Source organism: Columba livia, chromosome 4 (assembly GCF_036013475.1).
Source record: "Columba livia isolate bColLiv1 breed racing homer chromosome 4, bColLiv1.pat.W.v2, whole genome shotgun sequence".
Classification (NCBI taxonomy): Eukaryota; Metazoa; Chordata; class Aves; order Columbiformes; family Columbidae; genus Columba; species Columba livia.
Genome location: NC_088605.1, coordinates 39,362,003 through 39,382,502, shown reverse-complemented (window position 1 = coordinate 39,382,502; position 20,500 = coordinate 39,362,003). Strand labels below are relative to the sequence as shown.

General features: G+C 37.0%; 1 protein-coding gene across 2 annotated transcripts in view; it reads left to right on the top strand.

The window, feature by feature from the left end:
• The window catches only part of GALNTL6 (polypeptide N-acetylgalactosaminyltransferase like 6), a 457,687-nt gene that overhangs the window by 140,931 nt on the left and 296,256 nt on the right, over positions 1–20,500 (top strand). The gene's annotated exons all lie outside the window — the stretch shown is intronic.

Here is a 20,500-nt window from a genome sequence, read left to right as displayed (position 1 = left end):
ACTTAGACTTTCTTTTTACAACTATGAAATTATTTTAAGATAAACTTCTATGTCTTCTGGGTTTAGGTTAAATATTATGTTAAATGTAAAGCATTAACAAAAATATCTTATTTTTTGTAGAAAAAAATGCATTTATTTTACTAGTGGTATAAAACTTCCACCTTTTAGCACAGATGGATTTATTTTTCTTTTGGGAATGGTGAAAATAATGTATTGCATGTATTATGGAAATTGAAATCTATCTTAATGAGTTTGCAAATAGCAAAATTTCATAATATGGAAAAATAATATAAATAAAATAGGCATTGAATTCCAAAGTATAGCCTTTTTAATTTTTCTGTGATGGGAATCGACTAAGTTAATGGACAAAACAAATAGGTTCAACGTAGATGTAGTTTATATCTGCAGTTTATACCTCGCTGCTGTAAACACATAAGATAACCTTGTGTGGAAACGATATTCCTTTACATTCACCAGTTTGCCAGAAAATATTCAGTCCAACAGGTAGTACAGTCATAGTACATAAAGGACCTTATGTTATCCTCAGGAAAGAGAGATTGGGGACCTCTGTAAGTTGACAAAGCCTTTGCTAACTGATGCATCATTGCTGAGGTCATCCAGATTGCTTGCAAGTTGGAAATGCTACAAGTTGGTGGATCAGGCCTTCTTTTGCATAATTATGAACACTTTTTCCTCTCCTTTAAAAAAAAATACTAATTTTTCTCTGGAATCATTGTCTTTTGACACTTCAAGAATGTTAGGTTTTTTTTTTTAGTACTTCAGTAAGAACTGTAACTGGACAAACAAACATATGCCAACATTTTTGAGAATAGTATCTACCTGGAAATTTTAAAAAGCTGATAAAAATTCTAAGAGGCAGCTTTGCAGAAAACCAGACAGGCACAAAGATGAGAATAATTTAAAAATAGTGCTGCTTACATGACACCCAATTAAAATGCAGATACTTTCTTTGGTGCTTTACAATGTTATATAAAAATACTTCTTCAACACTGCTTGAATTAAGCTCCTATTGCACCCTCCACCTTTGTTTCTGATAACCATGTTTAGGACTGGTGTACTCTGGGACTGTAGTCCAGGCTATATTTGCATTTTCCTACATTTTCACCCTGTAGGAAAGGGTGCTGTGCTCATATGGGCATCTCCTGGGTCCTCCCCATACAAAGGTACATACATACATACACTGTATTGGAGTTATTTCATTCATATGGGCTAATATATTTCCTCCTGGCACAACATTCTAGGATGCTAGACTGCACAAGAACTATAACATATGTCCCCACCACCCCAATTCCTTGCCCATGAGCAATTACTCTGTAGTATAGCCCCTTGTGAGCAACATACCAAATAAAATAAGCAACATGGGCTTTGCGTGACATGCAAAGAGTCAGTGGCCCAGGGTGTATGAAGGTTTTAGATCTTCAGGAAGAGTGACAAAACACAGCAAGCTCTCCTGTGCGTGTCCATCCTTACTTGTTAGATTGTTTTTTCAGGCAGGCCCTTTCTTGCACCTATGGGCAAGAGACCTTCTATTACACAAAGTTTCTGTTCTTATGTCACCCACTACTCAGCTTCACTTCAGCCATGCTCTTTAGCAAAAGCTTCTTTTAAGAGTGAAGTCCTTACGTTGTGATGGCAGTCACCACCGGCGACACTTGTGTAAGCCATCCAAGAAGGTGACAGGCATTCCAGTAACTTGTCAGCAGCTTACCTGTGGCAGCTGCTCACAGTCGAAATACATTCTTGAAACATAGGTTGCACTTTTCCAAAGGCAGTTATAATGTCAAATGCAGGTCACAACTTTGATGCAGATGTGTACAGACATGTTTGTTATACTAAACTGTGAGGACTAAGCAGAAAACAATTAGCTGACAATGAGATTAGAGACCATGAAGATTTTTATTTTGTTTGCATACGTTTTTGAATGTACAGTAGCTGTAATACTTTAGTATTTGTGTTTAAATTATTGTCATGCACCATTTGTATGCTGGTATTATTGACAGTAAGTAACTGGAAAGTACAGGAAACAACTTTGGCACTTTAATAATTATCTCTACTTTCAGTTAATAAACATCCAAGCTATAGTGGTTATGAATACATGATAAACAATGTAACTACAGGTTTTATTGCTGTCTGCAAGTAGTTTTATAGATGGTCTTTTTTTACAGTCTTAGATAATATTACTGTATCTCTCATGTGCCTGAATTGAAATGTAGCAACTGATCATGAAAACCTTGTGAATAACTGCACTAATGAAAATTTTTCATGCTCCTCAGTACTCTGTTACCACGACAAGTAATGCCTCTAGTCTTTTCAGCAGGTATTATGAGGATTTGATTTTACTGAGATGAAAAACGAGTTAGGAGTGTTGCAGCGCTCATGTTTATAAATTTTTGTCATGAAGTCAGTTAACTGTACTTTGCAGGTATGAAAATGTTTACTAATATTTTTCACATTTGTAAAATGTAAATGTTAGGAGAGAGAGATTGGATTATGTGATGTGGCAGCTGCTGTTTGACTGTGTTGCATTAATTCTCTGCCCAAGCAGTGCTTTTCTTCTATGTAATAGCCCAAATTTTTAACTTTGCTGTGAATGGTGGCCAATAATCAGAGCGTGGTCAGCATCTGTACTGTGCAGCACCTGGTATCTAGACGAGGGTGTCTCGATGAAAAACATCTGGTGGAAATTGCTGCTTGGAATACGATCACTGCAGAAATGCGTGTGGCTGTTCGGCAAAGGATGGAAAGGTGACAGAGATTGTTCTAACAGTTTACAGTTATGAAGAGCCATGTTCCCTTTCCCAAAATTACTCCCAGGCACTTCTCAATGTATTAGTACAGATACAGCCTGTTGCCTTTAATAGGCTGCATTCTGCCCTGTTAGGATATTACCCTTTTTAAAGCAACAAATTACATCAGTTATCAGTGCTTTCATGTAGTGGCTCGTTTAGTAATATCTCCATTATCAAGACCTTTTTAATAAATGACAGGATTTTCAGTACTGATTTGACTTACAGACAGTGCAAACATTTTTTCTTTCTGATTTTCCCTTCCATTGTTGGTTTTATTTTACCTTACATTCCCCTTTTTATGACTAGAGATGTTTTATGGCAAGTATATTCTGTGATGTGTAGCATTTGTTTTCAGGTACGTTAATTTAATTGACCACATTATGGCCTTAGCAGTATGGTGTTTTTCTTGTAAATGATTCGTGTCCAGTCCAGAAGTCACCCGGCTGCCTGGTTGCGCCAGAGACACTTTGAGGAAGGCTCTGGGCCACTATAAACTCAGGTTCACCGTGAACCACAGAAAATTGACCTCCATCTGTTGTTCCCCAGATTTAGTTTACTGCAGACTTACCATATTTCTTGGGTAATGTTTAATAAGCAACTTGAGCAGATATTCTGCTCTGGATGGTGCTGGGTTTTGTGTTTTGTCTTGCAGATCACCATGTGAATGGATGGTCTCACGCCTCAAGAACATCTTTCTGGAGAAAACTCTCTTTAAGTTGTGACCTTTTCTTAGTTTCCAGTTCACAAGTCTGGTCCTATAGTGGTGGTTTTGTGGCTGCTGTTGTTGACATTTTAGCTGACTTTATGCTGGTTTTACTTCACATTATTTAATGATTAATTACTTAGATCACTATTAAGTATTAATTCACATTATATAATGCCCCACTTACTGATTTATATTTCTCTAGATAACATATCTCCAACTCTCTGGTGAGCTGTGTATTTTTTACTTAAAACTGTTTTTCAGGCCTTTTGAATTTGGGAAAGTGATGAATATTTTCAGTGTATGACTTGGGGGGGAGCAGCAAGGACCAAGCGGGCAGGTCAGCCCACTGCTTGGGAGCCTGGTGATCTGACCAGGCTGGGCCATCAGTGAGAACAACCATAGTTTAACTATTTGCTATCAAGTTACACTTTAGCAATTGAGTATTTGTGGAAAATATACTAGAATAACATTTATAATTATTACATTATCTAAATTCTGTTTTGAGAATCACATTTTTTCAGATAGTTTTAATTCATTGAGAGAAACAATAAGCTATTTATAAATGTTTATATATATATGTGCACACAAATCCAAGTCAAAGTCTTCCAGAAGATTTTTCCACAATGAGATTTCCCTTTCCACATATGCATTAGCCCTAGGCACCTGGTGATTAATCAAGCACTGATTCAAAGGATGATCCCATTCTTTAAAGAGATGTAGAAAACGTTAATGAATTCAAAAGAAGGTACAGCAAGTTGCTGCAGAAATTGAATGAGTCTTGAGTTGAATGAATTGCTTTAGTTGAATTGCTTGTTGAATGAATTGCTTAAATTTCACTTGCTATTGATATTAGATATAGATATAGATATTGATATTAGATATAGAGAGGAAATTATTATATTTTTCATCTCAGAAGAGACTATTAATAATAACTGAAGGGTTTTTTCCCCCCTCTGGTATGAGAAGGACTAAGTTATAGCTACTCTTGAAGCTCTTATTCCTCTTCAGGTCAGCTTAAGGAGAACTGTTCTTACTCATTGCATTGTGAGAATTGTATGTTAAATTGGGTGGCAGCAACATTAAAAGAAACCGTTCTTAAACCATTTCTATATGGTGCTGAATACAAACCATCTGACAAATACCTGAGCATAGATTAATGACAGGTACTGACTTACACGGGTCCTGAATCAGTACTGAATGGTGGTAAATACAGAGCACCCAATGAAAATGAAACTGTGGGCATATGACAGGTGTGAATTTGCATGCCAGGACGTGTGATGGAGGACTTCTCCAAGTCAGGACATATCATGGGGGAGATGTTGCAATACCCAAGTGATGCCCTTTCTGTAGGGTTTTTATATGCAGTGTGGGCTTGATTCAGGTAATGAGTGCACTCATGACCTGACAAAGCACTGTATATCATGCACATATTCTACAGGAAGAGCAGAATTACATGAGGCCTTTACTGATAGTGCTATTTGTGCAATTTGGCATCACCACCAATGTCATCAGTGCCATACCTGTGTGAATGAGATAAAGAAGTACATACTGGGCCGCAGGAGTGCACAGGTCTAGTTGACTGTGTAAAACCCAACAGGTATGTTTAATATACAAGGGTGTGTATGAAGAAAATAGTATCTTATAAAATTTCCAGACTAATTATAAGAAAAATTAGGGAGCTAAAGTGTTACTTCTGATTTAAGGATAGTGTGTGATACCTTGTTTGAAAGCAAATTGAAAATTTAGGGCTGATGCTGAAAATGTGTCCATGGGGATAAGCCTAATAAGATTTATTTGCACTCTGAAATTCCATTAAATTAAAAAAAAATAAATCTTGTATTCAATAGATTTTCAGTGAGCATGAATGCAGAGGTGTGCGTGTTCAATTTAATCAAAAAACATGTCCTTTTGTTTTACTTCTGTTAACATCGTTCATGCTGAGCACATCTAAGAGCAGAAATTCAGGTTTTTTCTTCTTCACTCTGACTGGGTTTGATAATTCACCTGCAATTAGAAAATAACAGGCTTCACCTGTGTGAGCTCAGGGGTGTACAAGACTGTGCACAGGTGTTTCTGGGGATTCAGCTTTTGCTGCTTGGAAAATGGCTTGGGAGTAAAAGACTGTCAGAGGTTTGCTTCATTTAGGGTTTGTGGTGAGCTATCGGCTTTACTAAGTGATGGGCTTTTTCAAACAGCTTTATGTGAGATCTGGGGGTACAGATATTTGTGTTGTTCTTCTGTAGTCACATGTATTGGTGAATGTTAAAATTAATGTGGTGATAGACACTATAATATAATGAAAGGACCTTACTGTATATCTCTATATCTTTAAATATATTTCTGAGATATTTTACAAATCACTGTTGAACTGTTAATATTTCATTGTATTGTATGTGTACCAAGACATTTTATACCAGAGTGATAATGTAACATTTAGAAGTGAAACCTTTGGAGTTAAATGGATAATAAGCATCAGGAATATGCTGTGCTAGCCATCATATGCCAGTAACTCTGGTATTACAGAATTACATCTTCAAATACAACCTGGATACACAATTCTGGTTTCTGCATAGAGTTGGGGAGATCTGTGACTTTCAGTGCTGCATTTTATCTATGGAACATCTAGTATTGAATTTTACCTCACTATGTTTCTGTCAAATGTGCTTAGATTGTGCCTCCAAATACTGAATCTCTCCCAGGTTGGTTTTCGTGTAACTAGAATTTTTTGCCTTCAGGGCTTGAAGAAAGGAATATCTGGTTTTATATCCGTAGGGAAGAGTTATGTGTATGAATAAAATGGTAGAGGAAGAAAACTATAAATTACAAATGTACAAAAAATAAGCTGTCACTTTCTTGGTCTGTGATCTTTTGCTTTCCTGTTTATCCCTTTTTTTTTTTTTTCCTTATGTTTTGGGTATGCTGAGATGCAAATAGTTCATGCAACCTTATTGTATTTTCATATAATCACTGTGTGTTTGGGATTTTTAAATTATTATGTTTATAGCTGTAGGCATTGTAGTCTCCAGAACTGGAGACATGGGAGGAACAAGGGATGTAAGGATGCAGCTAGTACTATGATTTTGTTTGTGCTTACAAATTCTTCATTTTAAGGCTTGTCAGCTTCCTCCAAAATTGTTCTCAGGTCACCCAAGTGATGTCTCTGGGCTCTCAGTCTGCATGTTACTTTGTTAGGAATACATACATGAATAGGACTATGTACTTAATTACTTTCAATCTTTGGTTTTTTACATGAAATTTCTGCTTGTGGAAACACATATGTTTCTTAATAGACCTTTTAAAATCACGTTTACTTGCACCTCTCTTTTTCATCTGTTCAATGTTCTAGTTTTATGGTAGTTCTGTGGTTGTGACCTTTGTTAGCTTCCCTTGTGAACTTTCTTTATATATGAGCATAATAATATCTCTGATATTTCACTTGAATGTCTTCATACCTGAGACCTCACTAATGTTCAATATTCATAGACAAAAAGTGAAATTTAATGTCTCCATGGATTCTAATATATATTAAACTGACAATTTAATGCATTTCCTTCTTGACTCCTCCCCAGACATTTTACAGTTCAGGTTTTTTGAGCACTGAAATATCCAGCTAAGAGAAAAAGGGGACTAATAATATTAATCCCTGTAATTGTAACAGTCATCAGTAAAAAGACAATTTTTAAAGAACAGCTACTCATGGTGCTAGCTGAAATAATATCATTTTTCCTCTGTGCCTGCATGGTAGTAATGGTCCTGATTGTAGAGAGAATTGGCCTTTAAGGCAGCCCTGGAGTTTGCCTGAGAGCCACTGAAGCGTAGCTGGATATCGGATCTGTTGGGGAATATAAGGATACTGAGTTCAGCCGAGGTAGCACGGAGGGAATAAGAGTGTTTTATGTTTATGCACAGAGACTTAGCAAAGGCAGAAGCTCTCAGCCAGGAGGCCTGGGGAGAGCCAACCTGCAGAAGCCGTGAGCCTGCTGAGATGAAAGCCTCTGCGAAGGCCGAGGTTAACCGGCATCACAGCTGTGACCCAGCAGGAGGCTGGCTGGAGGGTCTGTTATCTTGAGTTTACTGGAAAAATTGCCCTCGAAAGAGGAGGTTATGGAAGCAATCTGTACGACCATGTTGCAGCACCTTTTCTCAGGGATGAGGGCTTTGGGAAGTTCAGTACCATTTCTCTGTCTGCCATGCTTTTTCAGAACTTAGATGGCTCTTGAGCACAGTCTTTCCATCAGTTCCTTGGTGCAATGTCACAGGAGGCTCTCAAGTGCAGGATGCTTAGATGTAGTAATTAACACTAACATTTTCAGACTTAAGTGCTGACATCAATAGAAGCTGTGGGTGCCTATGAAAATTAGGCTGTTTATATTAATAAGCAAAAGCAAATTTAAATACATAGCATGGGTTCTGGTTCTTAGAAGACTGAAGGTTGTCTTTAACTCAAGTAATGAACCCATGTTAGAAAGGAAGGTTTAGGTTAGACATTAGGAAAAGGTTCTGCACCCAAAGGGTGGTGCAGCACTGGAACAGGCTCCCCAGGGAGGTGTCACGGCCTCGAGCCTGACAGTGTTCAAGAAGAGACTGGACAACACCCTCAGACACATGGCGTGAACTGTGGGGTTGTCATTTGCAGGGACAGGTGCTGGACCACAAAAACCCCACAACTTTGCACATAGCTCCAGTGCTATCAGAGTTTAGTGTTTATATACTACAAGGGAAAAACAGTCTGAGGAAAACTGAAGGTCAAATCTTGGAAGCTGTGCTTGAGTTACAGTAGCTTGCCGTGTTCAGTGATGTGTAACCTTTAATTCCTACCAAATGAGTGGGAGACAAGGAATTAGAAATTAAAACTCAGCGTATCAATCAAAGCTGTTATTTCACCTTACTTTAATATGCTATTCACATTCTGGCTGTTGATAAAATTAGATTTAATTAATCACAGTACTCTGTTCAGTGAAATATACTGTGATTGGTTCTATAATTGAAAACTATTGGCATAAAATGGAAAGGTCAGCTTAAATGGCATTTGACAGAGAGGATAATCTGTTTGTCCAATTTCAAAGTTTTTGGTTCAGAGGAAAAAATGAGGTAATTGTTTGAATTTGAAATAGTTCATTAAAACCTCTCATAAGTCTTCCCTTCTTCCACTCCTGTTCCTATTCTCCCACCTGGGGAAGAGTTTTCGTGCATCTCTGAATTCTTTAAATATGCTGTCACTGCTAGAGGAAAAATCAGCATTTGTTCAGGCACAAGCAGGAGAAGTACAAGACCTGGTAGATATCATTGCTAGTAGTTCGGTAATTTTAAGTATATTAATCCCGTTTAACTTCAGTATCTTTTCAGATTTGTGACATAGTTCTGTCCTGACTGCCTTAAATATCTATGAGCATTTCAATAATTTCTCCACTTTTAATTAATGCTTCATAAAATACATTTGGATTGGGTTGGAAGTATGAAGTATATGAATGCACAATGTGGGTATATTAGGTTACTTTATTGTCAGTCAGAGGGAAAAAGCATGTTACCATAAATAATTTAATCTTTCTTATTTTCAAGAAATTGTCACCTCCAGGTACTTGTTTTAGTTCTTTGGTCTAGTTAGTATTAATATTTCTTGTTGGCTTGTTTGGGTTTTTTAATAAGCAGTTTACACTTGCTATCCTTAGTCTTATCCAATTACTAACAAAGTAATGCTGTTCTTTTCCAAGTTTCTTATACTCCCAGGGTCAGCAACAAGAGCTGAGAAGAAGCTGAAAAAATAAGAGCATTTAGTCTAGAGGAGAGAATTATTTTCATGTCCATGAAATTTAGCTACTGGAAAGGAAATACTTTATTCGTGTCCCTGGTGAAAAGAACAAAGAAAAGGCTTAAATTATGGCAAGTAATGCAGGTTAGATGAAAGGGGAAGTTTTCTAATTGCAAGAATAATGAAGTATTGAAGTAGGTTGCCATGAGAGATTGTGCAGTGCTGTTGGAGTTCTGCAAGGGCAGATTAGTTAGATACTTTAGTGAAGTGATTTAGGCATACCTGGTCCTGATTTGAGGTGGGGCGAGATTATGTCTCAAAAATGTTCCAGATACATTTTTGTGATTCTGTGGCTGATTGTTGTATTTCACACAGCAAAACATGGCTTAAAACTTTCTGTAGTAGTGAATCCAGTTTTGGGCTTTCAATAACAATGTGCATGACAAGGAAACACCAGGAGCTGCCATAATGTCTTAGTACTAAGATGCTTCAGAACATCTTCAGTGTTAATTGACCTGTTCTGGCAATTAATTGGATTTGGGTAAAGGAGAGCAAAATCTATTCTGGTTTGGTATGTTAAAGGTATTCACAATTTCACAATATTCTTGTGCTATTGTTTAGCTGGCAGAAAGAGATTGAAAACCTTTTTCTCACATGAAAGGAGTGTACTAAACAATGTTATTTTGTCAGATCTCCTCTATTTATTTTTAGAGAGTTACCTATAAAAAGGTATTTGCATGGGAATAGCTTGACTTAAAAACACTTAGAAGGAAGGAAAGGAAATCATTGTGGGAATGAATATGAGGTTGAGAATGGAATGAGCGTGGAGTTAAGTCAGATTCAGAAAGCCTTCTGTTTCCCTCACCCCCACGCCCCCAAATAAAAAAGAAAATAGCAGGAAGAAGGGTGCAAGCTGGAAAAAATGTCATCTAAATGTCATCTAACTTTACACAGGGAAGTGAAACAGAGTCTGTAGCTCATAGCTTAGGAACTGTTTTTTTAAAAAGTACGTGACTCTTATCCTTCTCGCATGATCATCTGTGAACATCTGCAATGACTGAAAATTTTAGTTCTTTTAGTTCCAAACTTCATTACGCTGGGAGCACTAGCAAGACTCCCATTGACCTCAGTAAATCCGCATTGAGTTCACACAAAGCACAGCAATTGTCGTGCTTCCGAAGACCTTGAAAGAGGTCTCCTTATCAGCTCTGTATTGTCTTAAGAAGGCTGAACAAGAATGTAAACCTGTCAGTTATGTTTAATTGGCTTTCTTTCTGCAGCAGTCTGTGCAGTTTGTTTGAAAATCTCTTAGACAATGGAAATTATTTTCCAATGGAAATAATTCTTCAAGAGATTGAGTAATGATATATATGCTGCAGCATCAGAAGCCTGCTGATAAGAGTTGGCACTTGCATTTGAGCAGATGAGTTTCGTTCAAGGTCTCCTTTAAGTGCAAGATAATAATTCTTTTCCGTCATGGTTTCATTTACCTTTTTTTTTTTTCTTTTTTAATCCAGTGTAACCTAAACTGCAAATTCCAAAATCAGGTATTAATGACACATGTCATTGGTGTGTTTTAATACCATTTCTTGAACTGATGGATGATTTTGCAGGAAGAAGGAGACTTCTAATAGGAACAGCATTAATTTCTGCAAGTTATTGCATGAAAGTTTACTCTTTAATATAGGTAGTCTGGAGTATTTGTAAACACATTTAACACTGTGTGACACTCAGCAATACAACATAGTGTTTTCTTCCTCCTCTGTATGGGTATTGCCAGAAACTTAAGTATTCTGCAAATAAGTGGCCTTGGATCATGAATTCTGTTGTGGTGTGGATCAGCAAACAACTTCAAAAATACTCTTTTCCTTCTTCTTTTTAGGAAAATGTTCAGACACTAGTGTAAAACAATTACTGTATTTCACTTGTAATTTATTTATAGAGATTAGAATTTAAAGCTCATTAAAATATCTACTACTCTTCTATTGTAACAGTTAAAAAAAGTACTCATAGAAGGCTATTGGCTTTTACAAATACTCTGGGAGACCAAATTAAGTTTGACTTTATACTGAAGTAAAAAATATGGAATATGCTATTTCATTGCTGCAGAAACGCATTTTTTATAGTAAACTTTTTATTTAGCCTTAAAACATGCCAGGTTGCAAGTTTGAATAAAGTTAGTTTCTGCATCTGACATTTTTTTTTGCAACGTTTCTATTGCAACAGACTAGGCCAAAAAAAATCCATTTCTATTGAAAAAAATTTTCAGCTTGAGTTATTTATAAAAAAGCAATAATAAATGGTAGCTATTTTTTTCTGATATTGCTGGGTCAGTGGTATCAGATTTGTTGCAAACTGTTACCAGCTGTACCACTGAGATTTGAAGAATGGAACACTTGTGAATAAAGTGAAATTTTTGATGAGTACAAGGTGCACCAAAGGAGAAAAAAAAAATAAAAACTCTCTGAAATTGTTGTTGTCTTACGCACCATTATTCTAAACATGTGGAAAAATATGTGTATCTGAAAAGTCTGTTAACAGTAAGTGCTACCATATCTTTAGTATTAATCCTTGCAATATTTCAAACTGCAGGTAGTAAAAAAATTAATCAGTCCCCAAACTGTAAATAGATTTATATTTGTTTCTTTTTTTTAAAAAAAATACATTTTAAAAATTAACAGAATTACTAGCAGTAGGATTCTTTGCCTTGGACATAGGGTTTAGTTTAGGTTTGGGGGCTTTGTGTTTGTTTGGTTGGTGTTTGTTTTTTTGTTTGTGTTTTGTTTGTTGGTTTTGTTTGTTTTTAAGGAGAAGAGAAAGGCTGTTTATATAAAATAACATACTTATAATTTCCCGTGCTTAAAAAAAAACCCTAAAAGCTGTCATATGATGAATTCTTTCAGGAGTCACTCAAAATCATTGTTTCTGTTGCTCATCAGAAGGGTCTCATAGAGACCTTTGCTGGTTCAAAAACTGACCAACAGCTGTGCTGGCAAAATTCCTACTGAGTCACCTCAAACTCTTTTCTTGTTTGTTTTTTTTTCATGTTTTTTAATGTAAAAAATGACTTCTGAAAGAGGCAGTCATTAAAAATATGCAGCATTAACACAACATCAGGTATGATTTTTACACTTGCTGAAAATGAATAGTCAAGTATGGATGCAGAATCTTACGCTGTTGTGTTGGCAAAGCACTTTTGAGTTGAAGGAGGAGACCTGGATAAAGCAGCACAGTTTCAGTGTGTGCTTTAGTTCATTTAGATCTATCAAAGACACCTATGTTACTTGAGTTGTGTTTCTTTTCACCAAGTTGGAATTGAGACAAGTGAAAATAAAACATTAAGAAAAGATTGGTTTAGGTGTTTTAGTTATAGAGCATAGCTGTCAGCAGATTAGACCAGCAGGCAAAAAGAGGTGTGGGTTGCTAAAGTCTGAAGAATCATTTTTTATTATCCCTTCAGTATAGACCCTACCTCCTGTTCTACAGTCAGTTAAAATTGTGTCATTTAGGAAGCCAGACTTTGGTAGTCACCTCTGGCAGTTTATGGTGTTCAACAGATGCAGAGTCCAAGCTCCTTCAGAGTTCAGTGCATTTTATTCCCTGTCTGTGGAACTGGTGATGTCTTCAACCCCACCCAGAGAGACTGGTGCATCTGTTGTGTGGAGAGAAACTGAGGGAGCCGGGTCTGTTCAACCTTAACAAGATGAGGTGTTTATACCCCTCTTACCAGTGGGTATAAATACCTGACTGCAAGGGGCAAAGACAGAGCCAAACCTTTCTCAGTGGTGCGGAGGGAGAGTGCAAAAGGCAATGGACACTTAACTGAAATACTGAAAAATCTGTTCAGACACACTGTGATGTGCCCAGGATAGCTACTTGGCATTATTCTATCCCACTTGGCTGTATTCTTTTGGGAATTTAGAATTCTTTTGCTTCTGTTACCTGAGTCATTCATAGCATTCAGGAAATGCAAATGTCAACCTTCTGGTTGCTTCTGTGTTATAGCAATAAGAGATACCATGTAACTTGTGGTTATAACAAATTAACTGAATTGCCATGGTCCTTTCACTGAGGTGATAATGCATGTTTTGGAAAATTGAGATGTTAAAAGAAATGAGAAATAATTTTTTTGAGGATAGTATCAACATACATCAGAGTTGCGAAGCTCAGAACTTTCCTTGGGGTAACACCTAATACAGTCAACATAGTAGGAGTCCATGAAGCCTTTCCCTGATAACTTGTAAAATATGTGTGTTTAAAATTCTATATCCTGAGTGGCAGTGCATCCAGCAAGATCTTAATCCGTGAATGATGGATGCAAGACAGTATCTGTGCTAAAGAAGCTGTTAGTCTTCTCATACCAAAGTGTATTATTAAACTCCTGTAATCTTCCATAATTTGACATGATAAATCCCAACTTCCCAGCATGCAAATACATCCTTGTAGAGTTTTCATTCACCCTGTGCTTAAGCACTCATATACTGGGTCAGTAGGAGATTGTGATGTTTTTAAAACTCATGTTTTAACTGTTCTTTTTCTGCAGTTTTTTGACTTTAACAATATAACCATAGCGCAGCAATAACAGCTTTTATACCTGTCTATAAAAATCACAGTAATGAAATGCTTGGGGAGCTTGGCATTTTATAAATAACATTATTAACAGCTTTAATTTGGAATTGATGGCATGATGCTACTAGGTTGTCCATGATATTCTAGAAACTAAAAGCGCAGCAAGTCTGATATAAGTGTTTCAAAAATGAAATAGCTTTGAGTCATTCAGACGTCGTAGACTAAATCAAGTGCTGCCCTTTTTTTGATGTGCTGGGCTAATTATTTCTACTAATGTAAATGTCAGTGCATGAGCACTTATTTGCTGTGGCATAGGAAATCTGAGCATATGAAGAAATTAATCATGTCCTCAACTCTCTAATATATTGCATCAAGTCAAGGGTTTAGAAAACAATTCAGGCTTCTATTTTTAGAAAAGTTTTGAAAGTAGTTAAAAATAAAGTAAAAATAAAATTAAAAGGCAGTAAGTATATCTGAATGTATTCTGCATTCTCCTTTTTGAAAGATTCTGAGCTTTGGAGCCTTTTCCACCTTCTCTTGATAGCAAATAGTAATTCTCTGCATTTTACTGAACAAACTTTGCTTCCTCCTCAGGGTCTTTCAACCTACTAAGTATATGTAGATCTACAGCAGTCAGTTATTTGAAGTATGTGGGAGGGGCGGTGCTGTGGCATAAGGTCCCCCAAATATCCCTCTGGCTAGCTCCGCTCTCCCTTTCTCCCTGGACATCTCTCATGTGTCCCTGAAGTGGAAGCGGCTTTGGCAGGCCATGGCTGGCCAGCGGTGCAGGAATGACCGGAACCATCTGTAAGTGGCTTTGAGTGTTGGGTGCCCCAGTGGGCAGGGTGGGTGCCACAGCCACCTGCTTCCCCTCCCAGGGGGACAGTATCCGGCAGAAGGACCCTGAGGAACATGTAGCCTGGGGGTTCAAAACTGATATCTTCAGACTGTGCGATGCTTGCTCCTGGTATCTTTAGGAAATATCCTGGTGGATCCAAGTTACTAGGTGCAATACTTCCGTTCTGTTGTATTCTGTTGTATCTGGGAAGTTCATAGATGCTTTAGGACTGTATTGCATGTGTTTGTTCTGCATAATACTTATACATAGATCTCAGTGATATGTCGCAAGTCCAAATGTAAGACCTTTTCTGGTTTTTAGTCAGGCACAGGAAAGGAGAGCCACATGGACAATATTCAGAGCTTAAGCAGAAAGGCATAGAGTTGAGATAGTGTGATCTTTGGATTTTATACCTATTCTATAGATCAGGCTGCTTTATATCAAGCACATCATTAGGGGAAATAATATTTTGCTTTTCATCTCTAATATCCTCAGCCAGGCACTGCACCAGAAAGGATTTTGCTTATATGTGTAAGTGGGAGAGCTCTTGACTTCAGATTTGGGTGCTGTAGTGCTAATATTTCACTTTGATGGTCTTGTGCTAGAATTTAACATAAACAGAAAAGGGGGAAATCTTTCAGAACGAGTAATTTTCATAACCATTTGAACTCTTGGGAAGAAGCTTCAGGAGAATGTCTGTCTTCCTGTACTTATAATAATACCAGAACAGGAATTTGGCAAACAGACATGTTGCGATTTTGCAGCTGATTTATAGTAAACATAGGGTTATGGCAGTATATCCAATGACACCACTCTTTAAAAAGTTATCCTTTATTCTCATAAAGGAATTATTTTAATTGCTCACTGGGTTCTGATTTTTTTATTTTTGTCTTGTTCGGTCAGAGTAGTTGGTCAGAGCTTTGAGTCCTGAGAGTTATTTGAGTCAGGAGGATGGAAAAAAAACCCCAGTGAATAATCTGTTTTACACAACACTGTTTATAAACACTATACAAAATCTTTTATTTCAAGAACAAAGGGGAGTCAGAGATTGTTTTTATGCTTCTGTTGAAACATCCCTGAAGGTGTCTAATCTCAGCACTTCTTTACTGCCTTACATTCCCATGTGCATCTTTTCCTGAGCAGGAACAAGTGCTTATGTTCTAGGGAAGATGATTTCCTAAAATTCATTAAACAATTGGAAATGGTTGTGCTGATCAGCATATGATGTTTTGTTAATGCAGTATTTGATTGTATGTTGGTGTTTAGTAAAATAACCCTCAAGCTAGTGAGCAAATCCTCCGGCTCGAAGAGAATCTGTAATTATCTCTTCTTTATTTTAGAAAGGTGCATTTCCATTGATGTATCATCTTCCTTTGCCTGAGTCCCCTCTAATTGTCTGCCTCCGCAGAGTAAAATTAAAAATAAATGAGTTATTCGATGAAGGCACTTGTTTCTGAGTTGGAGCTTTCAAATGTCACAGCAGAGAAGCTTTTTTCCCTCTCTGAGGGATCTAATAGTCTCTGAGTTTTTGATAATTGTGCTATTTTTTGGGCTTATCATATTCTCTGTAATTGAACCAGATGTTGAGTCTTCTCTAGAGGAGAAGAATCTTCTGAGTCTATGTAGTACTGCATCAGTCTTGCATCCCAAAAGGTTTGAGGTTAATGTGAAAATGAAATAGTAAGGCAGATGCTGTATGTAATGTTACTGTAGGTGGGTAATCCCTTTTGGACTGAAACACTTAAAAATGTGAAACTCACAGCTGCATACTACATATAACAAATGGTTTGATGATAAATTGTTGTAGGATTTTTTTGACATCCAGTCAAAATCCAGCTCTTTGTATGCAGAGTGATATTTGCTATTATAATAGTGCTGCAATGATAAAAATAGTTCTTGAGTTCAAGAGGCATAGGACTTTAAGAGGCAGACTGCATTATTTGTGGGTGACTTACAGAAATGTTTTAGAGGGGAAAACCCTGAGTATATTTCAGCTAATCATCTGTGCTGTTTTTTCATTGCTATATATTGATTTGTCATTAAAGAATTTATATAAGCATGGCTTCTATGTTGGAGTGAGGTACTGGAGGGAAAGCGGGGGCACCTGGGCCTTCTCCTTTCTCATACCTTGTTTTCCACTGGAAGGAGGCCCTACTGCCTGTGATGGAAGGAACCACGATGTTCTCCAGTTCTGCTTCTCATTTCTTAGCCCTCATGTATACAAAAGAGTATTGTTGCTCTTGCAGTTACAGAGACATGCAGACCTAAGACTTCACACCAATTGTGCAGTGTTACCATTATTTATGAGAACCCAGAATGTGCAAGTAACAAACACGTATTCTCCAGAAGACATTGTCTCCCATCATCTATGGCTCAGTAATTTGCTTAGCCACAAATAAATAATCCTTGATAAATTTTAAATTTTTAAATTTTATGTGCTGGACGCCAAGCTTATTTGATTATTTGTTTAAATGTCTAAACCCAATTTTATGCTGAAGTCATAAGATATTTTGTAGCATTAATTTAATCCTTTTTGGCCTGGCTGCTCATATGTTACCCCTAAAATGAAGAATTCCTTTTGTTTCCTTCTGTAGCATTTCTGCTTCTATAGTGTGGTTATTTCAGTTTAGCCCATCAGTTTATGATTAAATGTGTGCTCAGCGAAAATTCAGAATCGGTATCTATTAGCACATTTGAACTCATTAAGTGACTTCATAATCACCTACTCATAACGTATCTTTCTGAGATTGACTGTAGAAGTTGGGATGTAGTTTCTGGGCTTTCTTGTGTGTACTCTACAAGTAGCAATATATCTTGGCTGTTATTGGTTAATAGCTAGCCATTACACCACATTGGTCATTTTTGGTTATTATCTAGCCATTAGACCAGATCATTATAGCCTGTGTAAAACAAAACCAGTTTGCTCTAGTTTGTTGCACAAAAGTGTAAATAGTCAATTTATCCAAAGAGAAAGAGAAAGAAGAGTATTTGGGGTGAAGACAAGGTTAGAATAAGACTACTTTTTTTTTTTTTTTTTTGATTGGTTGGCTTTTTTCTTTTCCTTCCATTGCTTACTTGCCAGCTAGAGATGCTTTAGAAATGGTGGATCTTACAGTCATTGTTATCTGGAAGAAGGAGGCGTGTGAGCATACTTAGGCAGAGTTTTATAACGGAGCCTTTTAGCAGTTTTAAAACATTACAGAAACTGTATTTTAAGGTCTTTCAAACTGTAATTTGTTTACCCTTAGGCAGAAGTGAAATGGAGGAAGTTTTCCCAAGTGCTTTTGTATCTTGTTAAGCAATATAGCAACATAAAAAAAAAAAAAAAAAAAAAAAAAAAAAGGAAGAAAAAAAATATCCTTCAGTTGCTGACAAAGGAGATATTTAGTTGAGGGGGTGAAGACAGTTATGATTTCTTTGGAGCTATAGAATTTTCACTGCAAAGCTCTTGCTCTTTACAGAGAGCCTGGCTGTGAAACTCTACATCCCTTCCAAAACTCTGTTCCATGCTCACTGCATAGGTAAAACTAGTGTGTACACAGGCTGAAATTAGTAAGGTCCAGTCCCTCTAAGGGCCACAATGTTCACTCCCCATTGAGAGTATCTGAATGCCACTCTCAGGAAGCCACTTCTGAGGGCATTGTATTTCATTCACCCCTACACTGAAAGGATGTTACAGCTGAAAAATCATCATGATATTGCTTTCTCTTAACAGTATGTATTTTGATGGGAAAGAGTTAAAGAATTTATTATTAAAAGAAAAAAATCCAAACCCAAACAAAACAAAAATACCCCCAACCATTCAAACAAAACCCTCAGTCTTTCAACAGGGACTTATGATGGCACCAACACTATGATTTTGGATTTGTTTCCTATTTGCTTTTAGGGCAATGTATCCCTTCTGAAATAAGAGCCACAGCAAGACTTCAGTGAGGTTTTTGTGTATCACATGACATTTGGATTTATATTTGTCCTTTTGCTAGATTAATTTTCATCAATGTATTTATTTAACTATATTATGCTTGCAAGAGGGCCCCCTGGTGCATTAGACTTGTAATTGTTATCAGGTAAAGTAGCTAGAAGTAATTAGTATTTTTTGAAAGTCATGGTATCAAAATACAAATAGGCAACAGGTAACCAGCTGTAAGCTCTGCTACTCAGCTTTCTTTCAGTATGCTGCAAACTTGCCATTTAAATCACTATTTTTAGGGAAAGAAGCCAGCACAGGAATAAAAGTTCGCGAAAGTAAAGTTTATCTTGCTTTTGTTACTTTTGATAGTCTTGAATTTTTCGGACCAAGTGGTTGACACTAGCTGTACCAATATTGACAAGGGATAGAAGTTTAATTGAAGGCAATCTGTCTGGGCCTGACTTTTAAAGACCCAGTTAGTGCTTCAAAATGGATGATTTTAGGAATTTGGGCTCAAGAATCATGGTTGACACTGTTGCAGCCTGTGTTCTACCTTATGCTTCTGACTTTAAGAAACAAGCTATTTCACATTACTATTAGAATATTAGCATTATTTGAACTTAGGAATTATTGAAAATAATGAGTTCATTTCAAGGACATGACAGGTTAAATATTTTGATAATACGAAGTAGTTTTATCAGGAAGGATATCTTCAGTTCCTCCACGTGTGAACCTCTGCCTTGTACTATATTAAAAAAGGAGAAGAGAGTGTTTTCTTGAAATATGTCTGCAAAAGATGTAACAGAAGAAAAAACACAGGCTGCATTGCATTTTGTTGATGTGTAACATAAGTTACCTTTAATATTCAAACTAAAAAAGTAGGTCACTGTAGCAGAATGTGATGGATTTTTCTCAGTAACTCAGGGATTTATTGGAGAGCATTGAGCTCACAACACTTTGCCCCGAATATCTAACATTTTCAGAAATATCAGCTGACCCAAAGCAGATATTTTCTGCATGGGTCTTTTTCAGTCAGGATTTCTAGCATCCTTTGCTTAAGGGTAGCCAGCCATGCCTGGCGTCCTTCACTTCTTCCTTACAACTCTGAAAGCCTTTGAACCCCAGTTTTAAGGGTGGCTTAGCTACTAGATCCACATCATGTAGCCTGGCAACCATTTGCCAGTCCTATAAAGAGAAACCCTAACTGAAACTGCTGGTACAACTTCACTTGGAGCCACTGAGTGTCGTCCAGTTCCGTGCTGCCAGTAGTGTAAAATCAGTAAGAAGAGAAGATGGGTGAGTCCAATGTTCCCTGGGTTTTCATACTTCATACTTTATACATGAAGTTCAGAGCATCACTCTTACATATGCATAAGGTTTTTGCAGAGCTTGCAGTATTTCCTAGTGGAAGACTGATGAAACGTTGCTTCCATGGAAGTGCTTTTCAAGCGTGTTTTCACTCACCCTGTGATAACAACATTTGTCACATGCGTTATATGTATACCCTCCATTCTGGACAACTTGCTGTTTCAAACCTAGGCTTAACAGAACTACTGTTTTCATGTTGCTCCTGAGCAGCAATGAATTGCTTCCTCACTTCAGCACAGATCTGGTAGTTCGTCTTATTTGCTTATCATAATCTTCTCCACTGCTTTTACCACATTTTTGTAAATTAAACATTTAGCAAAAGGTTACCTTTATTTGAAAGCTTCTGCACCTTTGTACTGCTTTCTACAGATCTAAATTTTGTGTACTTCTAATGGTACTTTTCTATTTTATTTTTTTATAAAATGCCAGCATTTTGCAGAAAGAATGGTAAAGAAGGAAAGGCTGTAGAAAGACAAATTTGCTTAGAAGCAAAAAGCAGTTCTAAGCTTTACTCAAGAATATGCAGTTTGGAAAGGGGGACTCAACCCAC